This window comes from Pongo abelii, chromosome 13, assembly GCF_028885655.2.
Source record: "Pongo abelii isolate AG06213 chromosome 13, NHGRI_mPonAbe1-v2.0_pri, whole genome shotgun sequence".
In the NCBI taxonomy this organism is placed as follows: Eukaryota; Metazoa; Chordata; class Mammalia; order Primates; family Hominidae; genus Pongo; species Pongo abelii.
This window is the reverse complement of record NC_071998.2, coordinates 8,474,988-8,497,726: the sequence shown is the minus strand read 5'-3', so window position 1 is coordinate 8,497,726 and position 22,739 is coordinate 8,474,988.

Sequence of the window (22,739 nt, the reverse complement as noted above, 5' to 3'; positions counted from 1 at the left end):
GAATGGAATGTAATGTAATGGAATATAGAATGGAATGCAAAGGAATTTGGAATACAGTGGAATGGAATGCGGAATTGGTATGGAATGCAATGGAATGTGGAATGGAATGTGGATTGGCATGGAGTGGAATGTGGAATGCAATGGAAATGAAGGTGGAGTGCAATGGAATTGAATGTGGAATGAAATGAAATGGAATGGAAGGTAGAAGGAAATGAAATGGAATGTGTAATGGAATGTGGAAGGGAATGCAATGGAATGGAATGGAATTAGGAATGGAATGGAATGGAATGGAATTGAATGTGGATACGAATATCAAGTAATGTGAAATGGAATGGAATGGAATGTGGAATGGAGTGGAATGGAATGTGGAATGCAATGTGGAATATAATGGAATATGGAATGGAATGGAAAGGAATGTGGAATGGAATGGAATGGAATACGGAATGGAATGGAATGGAATGTGGAATGGAATGGAATGGAATATGGAATGGTTTGGAATGGAATGTGGAATGGAATCTAACGGAATAAAATGTGGAATGGAATGTGGAATGGAATCTAACGGAATAAAATGTGGAATGGAATGTGGAAAAGAATGTGTTATGGAATGGAATGGAACGTGGAATGGAATGTGGAATGGAAAGGAATGAAACGTGGAACAGAATATATAATGGAATGGAATGGAATGTGGAATGGAATGGTATGGAAAGTTTAATGAGAACGCACAATGGACTGTAAAATTGAATGTGGAATGGAATGGAACGTGGAATGCAATGGAATGGAACGTGGAAGGGAATGTAATGGAATGGAATATTGAATGGAATGCAATGGAATATGGAATACAGTGGAATCGAATGCGGAATGGAATGGAATGCAATGGAAAATGGAATGGAATATGGAATGACATTTAGTGGAATGTGGAATGCAATGGAAAGGAATGTGGAATGCAATGGAATGGAATGTGAAATAAAATGTAAAGGAATGTGGAGTGCACTGGAAAGGAATATGGAATGGAATGGAATGGAAAGAATTTGGAATGGAATGGAATGGAATGTGGATTGGAATGTGGAAAGGATTGGAAAGGAATGGAGTGTGGAATGGAATGTCTTGGAATTAAGAATGGAATGCAACGGAATGTGGAGTAGATTGGAATGGAATTCAATGTGGAAATCAATGTAGAATGGAATGGAATGGAATCGAATGGAATGTGGAATGGAATGGAATGTATTGTAGAATGAAATGGAATGGAATGTTGAATGGAATCGAATGTAACGTGTAATGGAATAGAATTTAACGGAATGTGGAAAGGAATTTGGAAAGGAATGTGTAATGGAATGCAAAGGAACGTGGAAAGTTATGGCATGGAATGTGGAATGTAATTGAATGGAATGTGGATTGGAATATAATGGAATTGAACGTTGAATGCAATGTGATATGGAATGGAATGGAATGGAATGGAATGAGGAATGGAATGGAATGGAATGGAATGTCGAATGGACTGGAATGGAATGTGGAATGGAATCGAATGGAATGGAATGTGGAATGCAGTGTGGAAAGCAACGTGTAATGGAATGGATTGGAACATGGAATGGAATGCGGAATGGAAAGGAATGGAATGTGGAATGGAATGTGGAATGGAATGGAACGGAAGGTGGAATGGAATGGAATGGATGGTGGAATGGAATTTGGAATGGAATGGAATGGAACGTGGAATGGAATGGAATTCAATGTGGAATGGAATGGAATGGATCTTGGAATATAATGGAATGGTACGTGTAATGGAAGGGAATGGGACAGAACGGAATGTGGAATGCAATGGAATGGAGTGTTGAATGGAATGCAAAGTAACGTGGAAACGACTGTAATGGAGTGTGGAATGGAATGGAATAGAAGATGGAATGCAATACAATGGAATGGAAAGTGGAATGGAATGTAATGGAATGTGGAATGGAATGGAATAGAAGGTGGAATGCAATACAATGGAATGGAAAGTGGAATGGAATGTAATGGAATGTGGAATGGAATGAAATGGAATGTGGAATGGAATGGAATGCAATGTGGAAAGAAATGGAATGGAATGTGGAATGGAAGGTGGAATGAAATGGAATGAAATGTGGAATAAAATGTGGAATGGAATATCGAATGGAATGTGGAATGGAATGTAATGTAATGTGGAATGGAACATGGAATGGAATTGAATGGAATGAAATGGAATGTGGAATAAATCGTGAAATGGAAAGTGGAATGCAAGGTGGAAAGGAACGTGGAATGGAACGTGGAACGTAATGTGGAATGGAATGTTGAATGGAATGGAATGGAATGTGGAATGGAATTGAATGGAATGGTATCGAAGGTGGAATGGAATGGAATTGATTGTGGAATGGAATGTGAAACGGAATTGAAAGGAATGTTGTACAAAATGTGGAATGGAATGGAATGTGGAATTGGATGGAATGGAATCGAATGTGGAATGGAATGGCATGTGGAATCCAATGGAATGCAACTTGGAATTTAATGCAATGGATAGTAAAATCGAATGGAATGGAATGTGGAATGGAATGGAACGCCATATGGACTGTAATGGAATTTAACAGAATGTGGAATGGAATGTGGAAAGGAATGGAATTGTAAGAAATGTGGAATGGAATGTAGAATGGAACGTGGAATGGAATGGAATGGACCGTGGATTGGAACGAGGAATGCAAAGTGATATGGAATGGAATGGAAGGTGGAATGGAAGGGAAAGTAACATGGAATGGAATGGAATGGAATACTGAATGGAATGGAAAGGAAAGTTCAATGCAATGGAATAGAATATGGAATGGAACGGTATGGAATTGAATGGAATGTGTACTTGAATGGTGCGGAATGGAATGAAAAGTGGAATGGAATGGAATGGAATTTGGAATAGAATTTGGAATGGCATGGAATGGAATATGGGATGAAACGGAATGGAATGTGAAATGCAATGGAGTGGAATGTGGAATGAAACGGAAGGGAATGTGGAATGGTATGGAAAGGAATGTGGAAGGGATTGGAATGGAATGGAATGTCGAACGGAATAGAATGGAGTGGAGTGTGGACTGGAATGCAATGGAATGGAAAGGAATGTGGAATGGAATGCAATTTAAAGTGGAATGGAATGTGGAATGCAATGGAATGGAATGTGGAATGGAATGTGGAATGGAAGGGAATGGAATGTGGAATGGAATGGAATGGAATTTGGAATGGAATGGAATGGAAGTTAGAATGGACTGGAATGAAATGTGGAAAGGAACGGAATGGAACGTGGAATGGAATGGAATGGAATGGAATGGAATGGAATGGAATGAAATGAGGAATGGAAAGGAATGTGGAATGGAATGGAATTTGGAATGGAATGTGGAACACAATGGAATGGAACAGAAGGGAACGGGGAATGCAATGGATTGAAATGGAATGTATTGCAATGTGGAATGGAATGACATGGAAGTGGAATGGAAGCGAATGGAATGAAATGTGGAATGGAATGTGGAAAGGAATGTGAAATGGAATGGAATCGAACGTGGAATGGAATGTGGAATGGAAAGGAATGGAGTGTGGAACGGAATGTGGAATGGAATGGAATGGAATGTGAAATGAAATGTGGAATGGAATGGAATGGAATGTGGAATGCAATGTAAAATCTAATAGAATGAAGTGTGGAATGGAATGTGGAATGGAATGTAATGGAAGGTGTACTGGAATGGAATGGAATTTGGAATGGAATGTGGAATGGATTGGAATGGAACGTGGAATAGAAAGTAGAAAGGAATGCAATTGAATGTAGAATGGAATGGCATGGAATGTGGAACGGAACGTGGAATAGAAAGTGCAATGGAATGGAATGTGGAATTGAATGGAAAGGAATGTGGAATGCAATGCAATGGAATGTGGAATGGAATGGAATGGAATTGAATGGGGAATGCAATGTGGAATGGAATGGAATGGAATGGAATGTGGAATGGAATGTGGATAGGAATGTTTAATGAAATGGAATGCAACTTGGAATAGAATGTGGAATGGAAAGGGGTGGAATGTGGAATGGAACGTTTCATGGAATGGAAAAGATGGTGGAATGGAATGGAATGGAACGTGGACTGGAAGGTGCAATGTAACGTGGAATGGAATGTGGAATGGGATTTCTAATGTGGAATAGAAAGGAAAGGAATGTGGAATGGAATGTGGAATTGAATTGATTGGAATGTGGAATTGAATGGAATGGAATGTGGAATAGAAAGTGGAATGTAATTGAATGGAAAGTGGAATGGAAGATGGGATGCAATGTAATGGATTGTGGAATGGAACGTGGAATGGAACGTGGAATGGAACATGGATTTCAGTCTGGAATGTGGGATGGAATGGAATGGAATGTGGAATGGAATGGATTGGAATGTGGAATGTAATGGAAGGGAATGTGAGATGGAATGTGGAATGGAATGGAAAGTTGAATGGAATGGATTGTGAAATGGAATGGAATGCAATGTGGAATGGAATATAACGGAATGAAGAATGGAAAGGAATGGAATGTGGACTCGAATGGAATGGAATGGAATATGGACTGAAATGGAAAGGAACGGAAAGTGGAATGGAACATGGAATGTAATGGAATGGAATGTCAAATGGAAAGTGTAATGGATTGGAATGGAAAGTAGAATGCTATGTTTAATGGAATGGAACGAAATGTTGAATGGGACGCACAATGGAAAGTGGAAAGTAACGTGGAATGGAACGCGGAATGGAACACGGAAAGCAATGTGGAATGGAAAGTGGAATGGAACATGGAATGGAATATGAACTGGAATTGGATCGAATAGAATGTGCAGTGGAATCTAGAATGGAAAGGAATGGAATGTGGAAAAGAAAAGTATCGAATGGAACGTCTAATGGAACGTGGGAAGGAGCGTGGAATGGAACGCGGAATGGAAACTTGCAATGGAATGGAATGGAAAGTGGAATAGAATATAATGGAATGTTGAATGGAATGGATAGGAAGATGTTATGCAATTGAAAGGAAAGTGGAATTTAATGGAATGGAATGGAATGTGGACGGGAATGGAATGTAATGGAATGGACTGTGGAATTGAATGGAAAGCGCAAAGCAAAGCAATGTAATGTGGAATGGGATGGAATGTGGACTGGAGTGGAAAGGAATCGAATGTAATGTGGAATGAAATGGAATTGAATGGGGAATGAAATGTGGAATGACATGGAATAGAATGTGGATTGGAAGGGAATGGAATGTGGAATTGAATGGAAAGGAATATGGAATGGAATCGAATGGAATGTAGAATGGGAACGAATGGAATGGAAAGTGGAATGGAATGAAATGAAATGCGGAATGGAATGGAATGGAAATGAATATGGAATGGAATGCAGAATGGAATGTGGAATGGAATTGAATGGAATGAGGTATGGAATGGAATGAGGGATGGAATTTATAATGGAATGGAATCGAAAGCAGAATGTAATGGAATCAAACGGAATGTGGACTGGAATAGAATGGAATGGAATGTGGAATGAAATGTGGAATGGAATGCAATGGAATGTGGAATGGAATGGAATGGAATGGAATGGAATTTGGAATGGAATGTAGAATGGAATGGAGTGGAATGTGAAATGGAATGTGGAAAGGAATGGACTGGAAAGCGGAATGGAATGAAACGAAATAGAATGGTATGGAATGGAAAGTGGAATGGAATGGAATGTGGAATGGCATGGAATGTGAAATGGAAAGAAATGGACTGTGGAATGGAATTTGCAAGGGAAAGGAATGGAATGGAAAGTGGAACAAAATTCATTAGAATGTGAAAAGGCATGTGGAATTGAATGGAATGTAATGGAAAGTGGAATGGAAAGGAATGGATTGAGGAATGGAAAGGCATTGAATATGAATTAGAATGGAATGGAATGTGGAATGGAATGGAATAGAATTGAATGTGGAATGCAATGTGGAATGTTATGGATTGTGATGGAACGGAATGTGGAATGTGATGAAATGTAATAAGGAATGGAATGGAATGAAATGTGGAATGGAATGTGTAATGGAATGGAATGGAATGTAGAATGGAAAGGAGTGGAATGTGGAATGGAATGTGGAATGGAATGCTGAGTGGACTGTGGAATGATATGGAATGTTATATAATAGGGAATGGAATGGAATGGAACGTGGAATGGAACGTAGATAGGAACGTTGAATGGAACGTGGAATGTAATGCAATGGAACGTGGAATAGAAAGTGGAATGGAATGAATTGGAACATGCAATGGAAAGGAATGGAATGTGTAATGGAAGAAAATGGAATGTGGAATGAAAAGGAATAGTATGGAATGTGGAATGGAATAGAATGGAATGAAGTGGAAAATAACGTGGAGTGGAATGGGAAGGAATGTGGAATGGAATGGAATGGAATGTAGAATGGAATGCAACGGAACATGGAATACAATGTGGAATGGAATGTGGAATTGAATGTGGAATGGAATGGAATGGAATGCAATGTGGAATGTAATTGAATGGAATGTGGAATAGAATGGAATGGAATGCGGAATAGAATGGAATGGAGTGTGGAATGAAACGGAATGGAAAGGAATGTGATATTTAATGGAATGGAATGCGGTATTGAATGGAATAGTATATGGAATGCAAAGGAATGAAACATGGAAAAGAATGTGGAATGGAATTTGGAATGGAATGAGTAATGGAATGCAATGGAATGTGTAATAGAATGGAATGAAATGGAATGAGGAATAGAATGTAATGAATTTGGATGCAATGCGGAATATAATGGAATGGAATGTGGAATGCAATGTAATGGAATATGGAATGGAACGGAATGGAATGTGGAATGGAATGTAGTGTAATGTGGAAAGGAATGTAGTGTAATGTGGAATGGAATGGAATGGAATGTGGTGAAGAATGGAATCGAAGGGAATGTGGAATGGAATGTGGAATGGAAAGTGCAATGTAATTTTATGGAATGTGGAATGGAATGGAATGGAATGTGAAACGGAATGGAAATTGGAATGAAATGGAATGGAACGTGGATTGGGATGGAATGGAAAGTGGAATGGAATGGAATGGAATGGAATGGAATAGAAAGTGGATTGGAATGGGATGGAATGTGGAAAGAAATGGAATGGAATGGAATGTGGAATGGAATGCAATGGAACGTGGAATACAATGTTGAATGGAATGCAATAGAATGGAATAGAAAGTGGAGTGGAATGGGATGGAATGTGGAAAGAAATGGAATGGAATGTGGAATAGAATGCAGTGGAATGTGGAATAAAATGTGGAATGGAATGCAATAGAGTGGAATAGAAAGTGGAGTGGAAATGGGATGGAATGTGGGAAGAAATGGAATGGAATGTGGAATGGAATGCAATGGAACGTGGAATACAATGTGGAATGGAACGTGGAATGCAATGTGGAAAGTAACGGAATGGAATGTGGAATAGAATGGAATGGAATGGAATGCGATGAGGAATGGAATAGAAAGGAATGGGGAATGCAATGGCATTGAAAGGAATGTGGAACTGAATGGAATGGAATCTGGTATGGAATGGAATAGTACATGGAATGGAATGGAATGAAACACGGAAAAGAATGTGGAATGGAATGAGGAATCGAATGGAATAGAATGTGTAATAGAATGGAATGGAATGGAATGGAGTGAAACATGGAAAAGAATGTGGAATGGAATGAGGAATCGAATGGAATGGAATGTGTAATAGAATGGAATGAAATGGAATGTGTAATAGAATGGAATTAAATGGAATGTGTAATAGAATGTAATGAAATTGAATACAATGCAGAATCGAATGGAATGGAATGTGGAATGCAATGTAATGGAATGGAATGTGAAACTCAATGGAATGGAATGTGGTATGGAACGGAATGTAATGTAGAATGGAATGTAATGTAATGTGGAAACGATTGGTGTGGAATGTGGAATGTAATTGAATGGAATGTGGAAAAGAATGGAATGGAAGGGAATGTGGAATGGAATGTGGAATGGAACGTATAATGTAATTGAATGGAATGTGGAAAGGAATGGAATGGAATGTGAAAAGGAATGGAAATTGGAATAATATGGAATGAAACGTGGATTAGGATGGAATGCAATGTGGAATGGTATGGAATGGAATGTGGAAAGAAAAGAAATGGAATGAGAAATGGAATGTGGATTGGAATTGAATGGAATGAGGAATGGAATGTGGAAAGGAATGGATTGGAATGCAATGTGGAATGGAATGAAAAGAATGTGCAATGGGATGTGGAATGGAATTGAATGGAATGAGGAATGAAATGTGGAATGAAACGGAAAGTCGAATGGAATGGAATGGAATGCAATGTGTTATGAAATGGAATTGAATGGAATGGAATTTGAAAAGGAATGTGGAATGGAATGGACTGGACTGTGTAATGGAATGTAGAATGGAATGGAATGGAATGCGCAATGGAATGGAATAGAGGGTGGAATGGAACGTGGAATGGAAAGTGGACTATACCTTGTATTGGAATGTCGAATGGAATGGAATGGAAGGGAACGTGGAATGGAAAGTGTAACGGAATGAAGTGGAATGAGAAATGGAGTGTGAGATGGAATGGAATGTGGAATGGAATGGAAAGGAATGGAACGTGGAATGGAATGGAATATGGAATGGAACGTGGAATTGAATGGAATATGGAATGGAATGTGGAATGGAATAGAATGGAATGTGGAATGGAATGTGGAATGGAATGGAAAGGAAAGTGGAATGGAAATGAATGGAATGCAGAATGGAATGGAATGAATCATGGAATGGAACGTGGAATGGAACGTGGAATGGAATGGAATGGAATGTACAATGGAATGTGGAGTGGAATTAAATGGATATGTGGTAACGAATGAGAAATTTAATGGAAAGGAATGTGGAATGGAATGTATAATGGAATGGATTGGATTGTGGAATGGAATGTCGAAAGGAATGGAATGGAATGGAATGTGGAATGGAAGGGAATGGAATGTGAAATTCAATGGAATGGAACGGAAAGTGGAATGGAATGAAATGAAATGGAATGTGGAATGGAATGGAAAGGATTGTGGAATGGAATATGTAATGGAATGGGATGCAATGTGGTAAGGAATGTGGAATGGCATCAAATGGAATGTGGAATGGAATGTGGAATGGAATGAGAAATTGAATGCAATGCAATGTGTAATTGAATGTGGAATGGAATGGATTGGAATGTGGAACGGAATGTGGAATGCTATGGAAAGGAATGTGGAATGGATTGTGGAATGGAATGCAATGGAATGGAATGTGGAATGAAATGGAATGGAACGGAATGGAATGGAATGTGCAACTGTATGGAATTGAATGTGGAATTCAATGGAATGGAAAGTGGAATGGAATGGAATGGAAAGTGGAATGGCATGTGGAATGAATGTGGAATGGAGTGTGGAGTGGAATGGAATTGAAAGTGGTATGGAATGGAATGGAATGGAACGAAGAATGGAATGTGGAATGGAATGTGGAGTGCAATGGAACGTGGAATACAGTGGAATGGAATGGAACGTGAAATGGAATGGAATGGAATTTGGAAATGAATGGAATTGATTGTGGAATGGAAAGTAATGGAACGTGGAATGGAACGTGGAATGGAATGTGAAATGGAATGTGGAATGGAATGTGAAACGGAATGTGGAATGGAATGTGAAATGGAGTGAAATGGAATGTGGAATGGAATCGAATAGAATGGAATGGGTAATGGGATGTGGAATGCAATGTGGAACGAAATGGTATTTGGAATGCAATGGAGTGGAATGTGGATGGAACAGAATGGAATGTGGAATGGAATGGAATTTGAAATGGAATGTGGAATGGAATATGAAATGGAAAGTGGAATGGAATGTGAAATGGAATGCGGAATGGAATATGAAATGGAATGTGGAATGGAATGTAAAATGAAATGTGGAATGCAATGTGAAATGGAATGAAATGGAATGTAGAATGGAATGAAATGGAATGTGGAATGGAATGGAATGGAACGTGGAATGGAATGGATGGTAGCATGCAATGGAATGGAACCTGGAATGGAATGGAATGGAACGTGGAATGTAATGAAATGCAATGCTCAATGGAATGCGGAATGGAATTGAATGGAATGAGGAATGGAATGTGGAATGGATTGGAATCTGGAATGGAATGGAATGGAATGCAATGTGTTATGGAATGGTGGTGAATGGAATGGAATTTGGAATGGAATGTGGAATGGAATGGAGTGGAATGTGTAATGGAATGAGGAATGGAATGGCATGGAATGTTGAAAGCAATGTGGGATGGATTTGAATGTGGAATGGAAGGTGGAACGGAATGGAATGGAATGTGAAATGGAATGTGGAATTTAATGGAATGCAATGTGGAATGGATTGTCGAAAGGAACGTGGAATGGAATGTTGAATGCAATGTGGAATGGAACGGAATGGAATGCGGAATGGAATGAGGAATGAAACTTGGAATGGAATGTTAAATGAAATTTGGAATGGAATGGAATGGAATGTGGAAAGGAATGTGGAATGGAATGACATGGAATGTGCAATTAAATGAAATCGAATGTGGAATGGAATGTGGAAAGGAATGTGGAATGGAATGACATGGAATGTGCAATTAAATGAAATCGAATGTGGAATGGAATGTGGAAAGCAGTGGAATGGAATGTGGAGTGGAACGTGGAATGGGAACGTGGAACAGAATATAACGCGGAATGGAATGGAATGAAATGGAATGTGGAAAGGAATGGAATGTGGAATGGAATGGAATGGAATGGAACGGAATGTTGAATAGAATGTGCAATGGAATGGAATGGAATATGGATTGGATTGTGGAATGGTATGTGGAAGGCAATGGAATAGAAAATGGGGTGGAATGTGGAATGCAAGGTGGATTAGAATGTAACGAGGAATGGATTGGAATGTGTATTGTAATGTGGAATGGAATGGAATGGAATGTGGAATGTAATGGAATGTGGAATTCAAAGTAACGGAATCGCATGTGGAAGGGAATGGAATGGAATGGCCTGGAAAGGAATGCGGAATGGAATGGAAAGCAATGAGGAATGGAATATGGAAAGGAAAGGAATGAAATGTCGAATGGAATGTGGGATAGAATTGAATGGAATGTGGAAGGAAATGTGTAAAGGAATGGAATGTGGAATGGAATAGAATGGAATGTGGAAGGGAATGTAGAATTGAATGGAATGGAATGGAATTGAATGAGGAATGGAATGGAATGTGGAATGGAATGGAATGGAACGGAATGTGGGATGGAATGTGGAATAGAATGTGGAATTGAATTGAATGGAATGTGGAATGTAAAGTAATGCAATCTGGAATGGAATGCAATGGAATGTGGAATGGAATGGAATGTGAAATGGAATGGAATTGAATGTGGAATGTGAAATGGAGTGTGGAATTCAAAGTGAAACGTTATGCTTTTTGGAATGTGGAATGGAATGTGGATTATGAAATGGAATGTAGAATAGAATGTGAAATGGAATGTAGAATTGATTGTGGAATGGAATGAAATGGAACATAGAATGGAATGGAAAGGAAAGTGGAATGGAATGGAATGGAATGTGGGATTGAATGGAATGGAATGTGGAAAGGAATGAAATGGAATGTGGGATTGAATGGAATGGGATGGAATGGAATGGAATGTGGAATGGAGTGGAATGGAATGTGGAATGGAATATAATGGAGTGGAATGTGGAATGTAATTGAATGGAATGTGGAATTGATATAAATGGAATGTGGAATGGAATGGAATGTATCGTGGAACAGAATGTGGAATTGAATATGGAATATAATGTGAAATGGAATTTGGAATGGATTGTGGAATAGAATAAAACAGAAAGTGGAAGGGAATGGAATGGAACGAGGAATGGAATGGAATGGAAGACGTAATGGAACGTGGAATACAATGCAATGGAATGTGGAATGGAAAGGAATGGAATGTGGAAAGGAATGGAATGGATTGTGAAATGCAATGTGGAATGGAATGGAATGGAATGGAATGTGGAATGGAATGGAATTGAATGGCATGGAATGTGGAATTGAATGGAAGGGAATGTGGAAGGGAACGTGGAATGGAAAGTACAATGGAACATGGAATGGAATGAGTAATGGAATGGAATGCTGAACGTAAGGGAATGGTATGCGCAATGGAATGTGGAATGGAATGTGGAATGGAAAGTGGAATGGAATGGAATGAACGTGAAATGGAATGGAATGAAACGTGTAATGGAATGGAATGGAATGTGTAATGGAAGGGACTGGAATGCAGAACATAATGTGCAATGGAATATGGAATGGAATGTGGAATGGAATAGAATGTGGAATGGAATGGAATGGAATGCAGAATGGAACGGAATGGAATGTGGAACTGAATGGAATGGAGTGGAATGTGGAATGCAATTGAATGGATCGTGGAATGGAATGAGGAATTAAATGTGGAAAGGAATGTGAAATGGAATATGGAATCTAAAGCGGAATAGAATGGAATGGAATGTGGAATGAAATGGAATGTGTTATACAATGGAATGGAATGTGGAATGGAAAGGAATGTGGAAGGCAATGGAAATGAATGTGGATGGAATAGAAAGGAATGTGGAATGGTATGGAATGTGGAATGGAATGGAAAGTTGAATAGAATGGAATGTGGAATGGAATGGAAAGGAAGGAATGTGAAATGGAGTGTGGATTGGAATGTGAAACGGAATGTGGAAAGGAATGTGGAATAGAATGTGGAATGGAATGAAATGGAACGTCGAATGGAATGGAAAGTGGAAAGGAATGGAATGGTACGTGGAATGGTACGTGGAACTGAATGGAATGGAAAGTGGAATGGAATGGAATGGTATGTGGAATGGAACACGGAATGCAACGTGGAATGGAATTGAATGGAATGGGGAATGGAATGGAATAGAATATGGAATGGAATGGTATGGAATGTGGAATGGAAAGTAATGGAAGGTAGAATGGGATGTGGAATGGAATCTGGAATAGAATGTGGAATGGAATGCAATGGAATGTAGAATGGAATATGCAATGGAATGGAATGGAATGTGCAATAAAATGTGGTATGGAATGTGGAATGCAATGTGGAATGGAATGGAATGCAACGTGAAATGCAAAGTGAAATGGAATGGAATGGAATGTGGAAGGGAAAGAAATGTGAAATGGAATGGAATGGAATGGAATATGGAAGGGAATGGAATGGAATGTGGAATTGAATGTGAAATTTATCGTGGTATGCAAAGGCAGGGAATGTAGAATGGAATGGAATGGAATGGAACGTGGACTGGAAAGTGGAATGTAATCGAATGGATCGTTGAATGGAATGTGGAATGGAATGTGGAATGGATTGTGGAATGGAATGTGGAATGGATTGGAATGGAAATTGGAATGGAATGTGGAATGGAATGTGGAATGCAACGTCGAGTGACTTGTGGAATGGAATGTGAAATGGAATGGAATGGAATGTGGAATGGAATGCAATTGAATGTGGAATGTAAAAGGATTGAACGTAGAATGGAACGTGGAATGGAAAGTGGAATGGAATGGAATGGAATGTGGAATGAATTGGGGAATGGAATTGAATGGAACGTGGAATGGAGTGGAATGGAATTTGGAATAACGTGGAATGGAATGTGGAATGGAATGTGGAAAGTGGAAAGGAACGTGGAATGGAATGTGGAATGGAAAGTGGAAGGGAATGCGAAATGGAATGTGGCATGGAATGCAATGGAATGTGGAATGAAATGTGGAAAGGAATGTGGAATGGAACGGAATGGAAGGTGGAATGCAATGTTGAATGGCGTGTGAAATGGAATGTGGAATTAAACGGAATGGAATGTGGAATGGTATGTGGAATGGAAGGGAATGGAATGTAGAATGGACTGTGGAATGTAATGTGGAATGGAACGGAATGGAAGGTGGAATGCAGTGTAGAATGTAACGTGAAATGTACTGGAATTGATTGTGGAATAGAACGTGGAATAGAATGGAATGGGACGTGGAATGGAACGTGGAATGGAACGTGGAATGAAACGAAATGGAAGGTGCTATGGAAAGTGGAATGGAATGTTGAACGGAAAGTGAAATATATTGGAATTAAATGAGGAATGGAACGTGGAATGGATTGCAGAATGGAATGGAACGGAATGGAATGTGGAATGAAACGTGTAAAGGAATAGTGACAGTAACGTGGAATTTAAGGTTGAACGGAATGGAATGGAATGTGGAATGGAATGGAATGTAATGTGGAATGGAATGGAATGGAATGTGAAATGGAATCCAATGGAACGTGGAATGGTATGTCTAATGGAATGTGGAATGGAATGTGGAATGGAATGGACTGCAATGTGGAATGAAATGTGGAATGGAATGCGGAATGAAACGTGGAGTGTAAAGGACTGGAATGTGGGACGGAATGTGGAGTAGAGTGTGGAATGGAATGTGGAACGTAAAGGAATGGAAAGTGGAATGGAAAGTGGAATGGAATGTGGAATGGAAAGTAAAATGGAATGGAATGGAATGTGTAATGGAACGTGGAATGGAATGTGCAAAGGATTGGAAAGTGGAAAGGAATGGAATGTAATGTGGAATGGAATGGAATGGAATATTGAATGGAATAGAAGGGAATGTGGAATGGAATGTGGAATGGAATGGAAAGAATGTGCAATGGAATGTGAGAAATAAAGGCATGGAATGTGGAATGGAATGAGGAATGGAATGGAATGTGGATTGGAACGTGGACTGGAACGTGGAATGGAAAGTGGAAGGGCGTATGGAATGGAAACTTTAGTGGAATGGAATGGAACGTGGAGTGGAAAGGGATGGAATGTGGAATGGAATGGAATGGAAAGTGGAAGGGAATGGAATGGAAAGTGGAATGGAAAGGAATGGAACGTGGAATAGAATGTGGAAGGGAAGGTGGAATGGAAACTGGAATGTAATTGAATCAAATGTGGAATGCTATGGAATCGAACGTGGAATAAAATAGAATGGAATGGAATGTGAAAAACAATGTAATGGAATGGAAAGTGGAATAAAATGGAAAGGAATGGAATTGAATGCGGAATGGAATGGAATGAAATGTGGAATGCAATGCCATTGAATTGGATGTGAAATAGAATGGAATGTTATGTGGAAAGGAACGGAATGAAATGTGGAATGGAACGGAGTGCAATGTGGAATGGAATCAAATGGAACGTGGAAAGGAATATAGAATGGAATGTGGTATGGAATGAAAGGGAATGTGGAATGAAATGGAATGGAATGTGGAATAGAATGGAATGGAATGCAATCAGGAATGGATGTCGAATGCAATGGAATGGAAACTGGAATAGAATGGAATGGAATGCAATCAGGAATGGATGTGGAATGCATTGGAATAGAATGTGGAATGGAATGGAATTTAATGTGAAATGGAATGGAATGGAATGGAATGGAATGTGAAAGGGAATCTGGAACGGAATGTGAAATGGAATGGAATGGAATGTGTAATGGAATGTGGAATGGAATCGAATGGAATGTGGAATGGAATGTGGAATAGAATGTGGAATGGAAAGGAATGGAAAGTTTAAATGTAATGGAACGGAATTTGGAATGAAATGTGGAATGGAATAGAATGGAATGTGGATTAGAATGTGGAATAGAATGTGGAATGTAATGGAATGTCGAATGGAATGTGGAATGGAATGGAATGGAAAGTTTAAATGGAATGGAATGGAATGTAGAGTGGAATGGAATGCAATGTGGAATGGAATGTCGATTGGGGTGGAATGGAACGTGGAATGGAATGGAATTCAAAGTGGAATGGAATGGAATGGAATGTGGAAAGGATTGGAATGGAATGTGGAATGGAATGCAAGGCAATGTGGAATGGAATGTGTAATAAAATGTGGAATGGATAGCAATGGAACGTGGAAAGGAATGTGGAATGGAATGTGTAATGGAAAGTGCAATGCAATGGAATGGAAAGTGGAATGGAACGTGGAGTGGAAATGAATGGAACGTGGAATCTAACTTTGGAATGAAACCTGGAATGGAACGTGGAATGGAATGTGGAAAGTAATGTGGAATGGAAAGGAATGGAATGTCAAATGGAGTGGAAAGGAATGTGGAATGGAATGGAATAAAATGTGGATTTGAATGTGGAATAGAATGGAATGGAATGAGAATAGAATGTGGAACGGAAAGTAACGGAATGTGGAATGGAATGGAATGGAAAGGTATGGAAATTGGAATGGAGTGGAATACAATGTGGAATGTAATATAATGGAACGTGGAATGCAACCTGAAAAGAATGTGGAATGGAAGGGAAAGCACTGTGGCATGGAAGGGAATAGGATGGTGAATGAAACAGAACGGAAAGGATTGGAATGTGCAGAGGAATGAAAATGTATGGAATGTGGAAAGGAATGGAATGTAATGTGGAAAAGAATGGAATGGTATGTAATGAGGAATGGAATTGAATGGAATGGAATGTGGATTTGATTGGCATGGAGTGAGGAATGGAATGTCGATTGGGGTGGAATGGAACGTGGAATGGAATGGAATCCCACATGGAATGGAATGGAATGGAATGTGGAATGAAATGGAATGGAATGTGGAAAGGAATGCAAGGCAATGTCGAAGGGAATGTGTAATGGAATGTGGAATGGATAGCAATGGAACGTGGAATGGAATGTGGAATGGAATGTGGAATGGAAAGTGTAATGCAATGGAATGGAATGTGGAATGAAACGTGGAGTGGAAAGGAATGGAACGTAGAATGGAACTTGGAATGAAACCTGCAATGGAACGTGGAATGGAATGTGGAATTTAATGTGGAATGGAAAGGAATGGAATGTAGAATGGAATGGAATGGAATGTGGAACGGAATGGAATGGAACGTGGAATTGAATGTGGAATAGAATGGAAAGGAATGAGAATAGAATGTGGAACGGAATGTAACGGAATGCGGAATGGAACGGAATGGAAATGTAAGGAAAGTGGAATGGAGTGGAAAGCAATGTGGAATGGAATTTAATGGAACGTGGAATGTAACCTGGAAAGGAATGAGGAATGGAATGGAAAGGAATGTGGAATGGAAGGTAATGGAAATGGGAATGAAATAGAATGGAAAGGATTGGAATGTGGAGTGGAATGGAATTGTATGGAATGTGGAATGGAACGGAACGTAATGTGGAATAGAATGGAATGGTATGTAATGTGGAATGGAATGCAATGGAATGGAAAGGAATGTGGAATGGATTGGCATGGAGTGAGGAAGGTATTGGAATGGAATATGGAATTTAATGGAATGGAATGGAATGTGGAATGGAATGGAAAGGAATGGAATGGAATGTGGAATTGAAGGGAATGGAATGGAATGTGGAATTGAATGGAATGCTATGTGGAATGGAATGAAATGGAAAGTGGAAAGTAATGTGGAATGGAATGCAATGTGAAATGGAATGTGGAATGGAATGTAAAAAATGTGGAATGAAAAGGAATGCAATGTGGAATGGAATGGAATGGAGAATGCAAAGGAATGGAATTTGGAATGGAATGGAATGGAATGGAATGTGGAATGGAAAGGAATGTAATGGAATGGAAAGTGGAATGGAAAGGAATGGAATGTGGAATGAAAAGGAATGGAATCTGGAATTTCATAGAATGGAATGGAATCTGGAATGGAATGGAATGGAATGGAATGCAGAATGGAATTTAAGGTAATGTGGAATGGAATGGAAAGGAATGCTGTGGAATGTGGAATGCAAAGGAAAGTAATGTGGAATAGAATGGAATGGTATGGAATGAGGAATGGAATGGAATGGAATGGAATGTGTAATGGAACGTTTAATGGAATGGATTGGAAGGTGGAATGGGATGGAATAGAATGTGGAATGGAACGTGGAATGGAATGGAATGGAACATGTAATGGAACGAGGAATGGAATGTGCAATGGAATGTGGAATGGAAAGTAGAATTGAAAGGAATGCAAAGTAGAGTGGAACATGGAATGGAATGGAATGGAACGTGGAATGGAATGTGGAAAGGACTGCGGAATGGAACGTGAAATGGAACATGGAATGGAACGTGGAATGGAACGTGGAATGTATTGGAATGGAAAGGGGAACGGAATGTGGAATGGATTGTGGAATGAAATGCTAGGCAATGTGGAATGGAATGTGGTATGGAATGTAATGGAATGTGGAATGGAATGTGGAATGGAATGTAATGGAATGTGGAATGGAATGTGGAATGGAATGTAAATGAAGAGGAATGTAAAGGAATAGAATACGTAATGCAATGTGGAGTGGAATGTGGAACAGAAAGTGGAATTGAATGGACTGGATTGCGCTATGGAACGTGAAATTGAATAGAATGTAACGTGGAATGGAAATTGGAATGCAATGTGGAATGGAACGTGGAATGGAATGTGGAATGCAGCGTGGAATGGAATATGGAATGCAGCATGGAATGGAATGTGGAAGGGAATGTGGAATGGAATGGAATGGAATGGAATGGAATGTGGAATGGAATGGAATGGAATGTGGAATGGAATGAAACGGAATATGGAATATAATGCGTAATGGAATGGGATGGAATTGTATGGAATGGGGAATGGAATGGAATGTAATGTGGAATGGAACGCGGAATGTAATGGAATGCAACGTGAAATGGAATCTCGAATGGAATGTGGAATGGAATGTGGAATGGAATGGAATGGAATGTGGAATGGAATGGATTGGAATTTGGAGTGGAATGTGGAAAGGAATGGAATGGATTGGGAATGAAAAGTGGAATGGAATGGAATGGAATGCGTAATGGAATGTGGAATGGAACGGAATGGAATGTGGAATGGAATGGAATGTGGAATGGAATGTGCAATGGAATGTGGAGTTTCACGTGGAATGGAACGGAGTGCAATGTGGAATGGAATGTGGAATGAAATGTAAAATGCAAAATTGAATGGAATGCAATCTGGAATCGAACTTGGATGGAAATGGAATGGAGCGTGAAATGCATCGTGGAATTAAACGTGGAATGGAATGTGGAAAGGAAAGTGGAATGGAATGGAATGGATTGGAATGCAATGGAAAGTGGAATGCAACGTGGAATGGAATGTGGAATGGAATGCAAAGGAATGTGGAATTGAATGGAAAGGGTGTGGAATTGAAGGTAACGGAAAGTGGAATGGAATGTGGAGTGGAATGGAATGGAATGAAACAGAATGTGGAATGTTATGCAAAGAAACGTGGAATGGAACGTGGAATGGAATGGAATGGAATGGATTGTGGAATGCAAAGTAGAAAGGAACGTGGAATGGAATGGAATATAATGGATTGTGGAATGCAAAGTAGAAAGGAACGTGGAATGGAATGGAACAGAACGGAATGGAATGGAACGTGGAAGGGAACGTGGAATGGAAGGTGGAATATAAGGTGTAAAGGAACGTGGAATCGAATGGAATTGAATGAGAAATGGAATGGAATGCAATGTGCAATAGAATTGAATGGAAAAGAATGTTGAATATAATGTGGAATGGAATGGAAAGGAATCCAGAAAGGAGTGGAAAGGAATGGAATGGAATGGAATACATTGGAAAGTGGAATGGAACGTGCAATGCAACGTGGAATGGAATGTGAAATGGAAAGGAATCGAATGCGGAATGGAAGCGAATGGAATGTGGAATGGAATGTGTAATGGAATGGAATGGAATGCAATGGAATTTCGAATGGAATGTAGTCGAATGTGGAATCGAATGGAATCGAATGTGTAATGGAATGGAATGAAGTGGAATGCAGAATGATATGGAATGCAATGCGGAATGGTATGTAATTGAATGTGGATTGGAATGCAATGCAATGGAATGGAATGTGGAATTGAATTAAATGGAACGTGGAATGGAATGGAATGGAATATGGAATGGAATGGAATGGAATGTGGAATGGAATGTGAATTGGAATGTGGAATGGAATGAAATGAAACATGGAATGGAATGGAGCATGGAATGGAATGGAATGGAATGTGGAATGGAATTTGGAATTGAAAGCAGAATGAAACGTTGACTGGAATGTTGAATGGACTGGAATGTTAAATGCAATGGAATGGAATGTTGAATGGAATTTAATGGAATGTGGAATGTAACGTGGAATGGAAAGAAATGGAAGGTGTAATGGAACATGAAATGGAACCACTAATTCAACGTAGAATGGAACGTGGAATGCAATGGAATGGAATGTTAAATGGAAAGTAGAATGGAAGGTGGAATGGAATGGAATGGAACGTGGAATGAGATGTGGAATATAATGGAAATGAATGTGGAATGGAAAGGGATGGAATGTGGTAAGGAATGTGGAAAGGAATTTAAAGGAATGTGGAATGCAATGTGGTTTCAGATGTGGAATGGAATGTAATGGAATGGGGAATGGAATGTGGAATGGAATGGAATGGAATGTGAAAGGGAATGAGGAATGAAATGTGGAATGGAATGTGGAATGAAATGTGGAATAAAATAGAATGGAATGTGGAATGGAAGGTGGAATGGAATGTGGATTGGAGTGGAATGGAACGTTGAAAGGAATGGAATGGAATGTGGTATGCAATGGGTTAAGGAATGGAATGGAATGTGGAATGGAATGTGGTATGGGATGTGGAATGAAATGGAATGGAATGTAGAATGTAATGTGGAAAGGGATGGAATGGAATATGAAAGGGAATGTGGAGTGCAAAGTGGAATGGAATGTGGAATGAAATCGAATGGAACGTGGAATGGAATGTGGAACTGAATTAAATGGAATGTGTAATGGAATATAATTGAATGTGGAATGGAATGTGGAATCGAAAGTGGAATGGAACCTGGAATGGAACGTGGAATGGAATGGAATGGAATGGAATGGAACGTGGAAATGAAAGTGGAAAGGAACATGGAATGGAATGTGGAATGTAAAGTGGAATGGAATGTGCAATGGAATGTGGAATGGAACGTGGAATGGAATGTGGAATGGAATGTGGAATGGAACGTGGAATGGAAAGAAATTGAATGTGGAATGGAACTTGGAATGGAAGGGAATGGAACCTGGAATGGAATGTGGAATGGAAAGTGGAATGGAATGTGGAATGGAACTTGGAATGGAATGTACAATGGAAAGTGGAGCGAAACGTGGAATGGAATGCAATGGAGGGTGCAATGGAAAGTGGAATGGAATGGAACTGTACGTGCTACGGAAGGTGGAATGGAATGTGGAATGGAACGTGAAATAAATCGTGGAATGGAATGGAATGGAATGTGGAATGCAATCTGGAATGCAATATGGAACGGAACATGGAATGGAATGGAATGGAATGCAATGTGGAATGAAATGTGGAATTGAATGTGGATTCGAAAATGGAATGGAACGCGGAATGGCACGTTGAATGGAACGTGGAATGAAATAGAACGGAATGTGGAATGGAATGTGGAATGGAACGTGGAATGGAATGGAATAGAATGTGAAATGGAACTTGAAATGGAAAGGAATGGAACGTGGAATGGAATGTGGAATATAAAAGGGAATGAAATGAGGAATGGAACTTGGAATGGAACGTACAATGGAAAGTGGAATGGAACGTTGAATGGAATGGAATGGAAGGAGGAATGGAACGTGTAATCGAATGGAATGGAACGTGGAATGGAACGTTTAATTGGATGTGGAATGGAACGTGAAATGGAACGTGGAATGGAATGGAATGGAAGGTGGAAGACAGTGTGGAATGGAATGTGGAATGGACTGTGGAATGGAATGGAATGGAATGGAATGTGGAATGAAATGTGGAATGGAATGCGCAATGGTACGTGGAATGGAACGTGGAATGGAACGGGGAATGGAACGTGGAATGAAATGGAACGGAATGTGGAACGAAATGTGGAAGGGAATGGAATGGAAATTGGAATGGAATTTGGAATGGAATGGAAGGTGAAATAGAATGTGGAACAGAATGGAATGGAAAGTTTAAATGGAACGGAATGCAATGTTGAATGGAATGTGGACTGCAATGGAATGCAATGTGGAATGGAATGGAATGGAATGTGGAATGTAATTGGGAATGCAATGGAATGGAATTTGGAATGGAATGTGGAAAGGAATGTGGAATGGAATGTGGAATGGAATGGAATGGAATGGAATGTGGAATGGAAAGTGGAAAGGAATGTGGAATGGAAAGGAAAGGAATGTGGAATGGAGTGAGGAATGGAATGCGCAATGGAACGTGGAATGCAATGTAATGAAATGTGGAATGGAATGTGGAATTGACTATGGAAAGCAAAGGAATGGATTGCGGAATGGAATGTGGAATGCAGTGCAATGGAATATGGAAAGGAATGTGGAATGGAATGAGGAATGGAATGTGGAATGGAACGTGGAATGGAACGGGGAATGGAATTGAATGGAATGGAACGTTTAATGGAAAGTGGAATGGAACATGAAATGGAATGTGGAATGGAACATGGATTGGAATGTGCAATGGAATGTGGAATGGAACGTGGAATGGAATGTGGAATGGAACGTCAAAAGGAATGGAATGGAATGTGGAATGGAACGTGGAATGGAATGTGGAATGGAACGTCAAAAGGAATGGAAAGTAATGTGGAATCGAACTTGGAATGGAATGGAATGGAATGTGGAATCGAATGGGGAATGGGAAGTGG